Below are 3651 nucleotides of genomic sequence, written 5' to 3'. Positions count from 1 at the left end.
TTATATCTCATAAACGAAGACAGATAGGACATATATTTATATGACTTTTTTTCATTATTTTTAGGTGTACAATCAGCTCCCAAAGTGGGTTCCAAAAGTTACGAAACACTCTGTATATTTAAGTTTTTTTTTTTTTTTTTTATTTCCCTCGTTTGATACACCTCTATGTGGGCACCATTAGTTGCAAGAAGCGCATCAAGACGGTACTCCATTTCTTGCCATATTCGCAGTGACAGCAGTGATCCTCTGCTTTAGATTAGCGATGTTCGATACACGATATCTTTAACATAACTCCATGTGAATGTCCATAAAATCTCTTTATAATTTCAAAAATTTATTACAAAGGCAATTGATGAGATATTTTCATCAGATTTGTTCTATGTACTTGGTGGTTATCAAGGTTTTTATCGCGTTGCATTTCAGGTACTGTTGATGAATAAGATACTGTTAAGTGAACCCCTTAAATAAAATGGCACAGTGTGTATCATGGTTTATTGAAACCGAATCGAACCTGTAGACTCAGCGAAACTTCAGAATTAAGTATGGAAGAGATCCACCGTCACGTCCATCAATTCGTGCATGGCACATGAAATTTATGGGGACAGTGACAGTGTTCGATAAAGGGAGGAGTAGACGACCAAGAACATCAGAGGAAAACATCGATCGTGTAAGAAATCGAATACCGCATCTTGATGATGCCTATATAGAGGTGTGTTAAATGAGGCAGAAAAAAACTTAAATATATACGTCTCATTTTGTAATAATTTTCACTCGTCTGTCTTTTCATTTGGCTTTGTAATAAATTATTGAAATTGTAAAAAGACTTTCCGGACACCCTATATAAGGGTGGAAAAGTGGTAAGATGATCGTATTGATCATTTTTGACGGTGGGCGATTCGACAATGTCTTCATTGGGTCCTTTGGGTACTATTGTGGCCGAAGGGAAGATAGGTTGGAATTGTCGGAGGAGATTGTTTGTATATTGATTCGGCCGATGGACGACAGGGACTGAGAAAAAGTCTTTTCATGTAGGTTTTATAATTTGTAAGAATTCAAAAAATATCAAAAGTAGGAATTGAAACGATTTCAAATAAAACTGTTAATAACTGTTATATGAAGATTAATAAATGACAGTTTCGAAGAATATTGAAGCAATTATAATTTATTTTAGGCCTCACCGATTTCAATGATCTCGAAATACCGAGGGAATGATTCCAAACAACTTTTCTCTGTACATGTTACCCTATCTCTAGTTTTGAAATATTTATAAAAATATATTTCACACTTCTTAAAAAATAAATTTCGCCAATTTCAACGACTTTTGAATTTGTAATGTTATGTTCAAAAGTGTATACAGTAAGTGACATTTCTTTCTCTCTGAAAATTTATTTTGTTAAGAATTATTTATTTTTGCGAATTATTTTAATAAGATGGAAGTGTTGGCTTTATTTACAATTATGTGGTGTCAATAATATAACTCAAATATAACTCAAAATTAATTCTAATTTAATTTAAATCCCAAGAAACGATGTATCGTTGAATGTGCGAAATCAGAAATATTTTGAGGAAAGGATTCAGATTCATTGAAATTGGTGAAAGTCTCCCCTAAAATTATCAAGTTCTGGTTTATATCGATTTCGATAGTGATCATTTATTTTTTTTACGATTTGGTGGTATTTTAATCGGTTTTATACTATTATGATCGGAAATTTCTTCGGAGTTTTCTTATAATTAGAAGAAGATAGATTGAATGAAATTGTTGGAGGAGCGACAAATATAATCATTGTGGAATCGTTATGGAACTGATATATAACAGTATCGATTTTATACACATAGAGTCGAAATCGATATACCATTTCAATTCTTATAACTATTTCGAGAACCGAAGCCATTTTTAACCCCTGAATAAAATTACATTTTAATACTATGGATATTGTAATTTGATGGAATTATTATTTCGAGTTATTACACATTATTTCATTCTCTGATCAATGGAAATCGAATGGAAATATATTCATTTGAAAGTTGATGTATTTTAAATTCAAATAACTTTCGAAATTGTAACTGAAAACTGGAAATTTATACAAATATACTGAAGATCATCGTTTCATTGATTTAAAGTTTTATCGATGTATACTAATTTATACAACCAATTATAAGTATTTCAACACTTTATTCGATTTGCCCAAAAATTAAAATTTGAATCGTGATTCATTCGTGTCTCTGATTATTGCAAATATTAATTATTTGAATTAATCACAATATAAATTTAGAAAAACTTTTCTTATCTACGTTTTAAAAATTATTTCAACACTTTAGAGATAAGTATCTTTTCCAGTATAATTCGTTATATTCTTACAATTAAAATGATTTTAATCTATATCTATTAATTATTTAATACCAGTTTCATTATGTCATGACAAAATGATGACAGAATGAGATTATTTTTTATCATTATTCTTTTCATTGTTCTGTGGAAGTAAAAACATTCAAAATCTTTTGAACGATAGTTTTCATTCTTGTAACAATATATGTGTTTTTAAATTTTCTAACAATTATGATACTTTATTTAAAATGTAAACATTTTCTTATTTATGCCTGCTACATATGATACAAGAAATTAACTTAATAAATAATTTTAGAAATTGCAGTATTGCTTGAATATTATTGTCATTATTGTTATTGTATATATCAGATGTCCTATAGTTAGTATTTCTTGTCATAATAAAATTCGAAATCGCATCTTGCTTATGCAAATATTTGTTCCAATTTCATTCACATTATTTCACTATATTGAAAATTATTAAATTAAATAAATTATATGTATTTAAGATCTATAATCATTACTTTGCTTTAATTAATAAAAAGAACATTATTTCGAATTGACGTTAAATTTGTTAAATATAAAAAAAAATAAAATTTACGTAGGTATTTGAAAATCAGATCTTCGACGTTCAAGCTTTGAGAGAATGAATTTAAGAAAACCTGCCTTTATTTCTTTCATATAATAATATTTTCATACTTTTATACCTCCAACGAATACGTTCTAACGAATAACGCTGATATCAACAAACGTTTTAACTTCAAAGAAACCGACATTTAAAATTCAGGGAAAATATGGAAAAAATAACATACAAAAATATAGAATAATTTTGTAAGTTCTAGGTAAATTTTAAAATAATTGAACGATTCGAAAAAATCATGTAGAATAATTTGTAAGTTACTTTAAAGAATTACTTTACAATTAATCGTTACGTTTTGATAATCATTTTAATATTTTTTAATTACTTCCAATTTTAAATAAAATTTGCATTTCTAAGTAAATTTTAAAATAATTAAACAATTCGAAAGAATCATGTAGAATAATTTGTAAGTTACTTTAAAAAATTACTTTACAATGAACCATTACATTTTGATAATCATTCTAATATTTTTTAATTACTTCCAATTTTAAATAAAATTTGCAGTTCTAGGTAAATTTTAAAATAATTAAACAATTCGAAAGAATCATGTAGAATAATTTGTAAGTTATTTTAAAAAAATTACTTTATAATTAACCGTTATATTTTCATAATTATTCCGATATTTTTTAATTATTTCCAATTTTAAATAAAATTTGCAGCTCTAGGTAAATTTTAAAATAATTACACG

This window comes from Frieseomelitta varia, unplaced genomic scaffold (genome assembly GCF_011392965.1).
Source record: "Frieseomelitta varia isolate USP_RPSP 00005682 unplaced genomic scaffold, Fvar_1.2 scaffold_198, whole genome shotgun sequence".
NCBI lineage: Eukaryota > Metazoa > Arthropoda > Insecta > Hymenoptera > Apidae > Frieseomelitta > Frieseomelitta varia.
Note: the sequence above shows the minus strand (reverse complement) of the source record.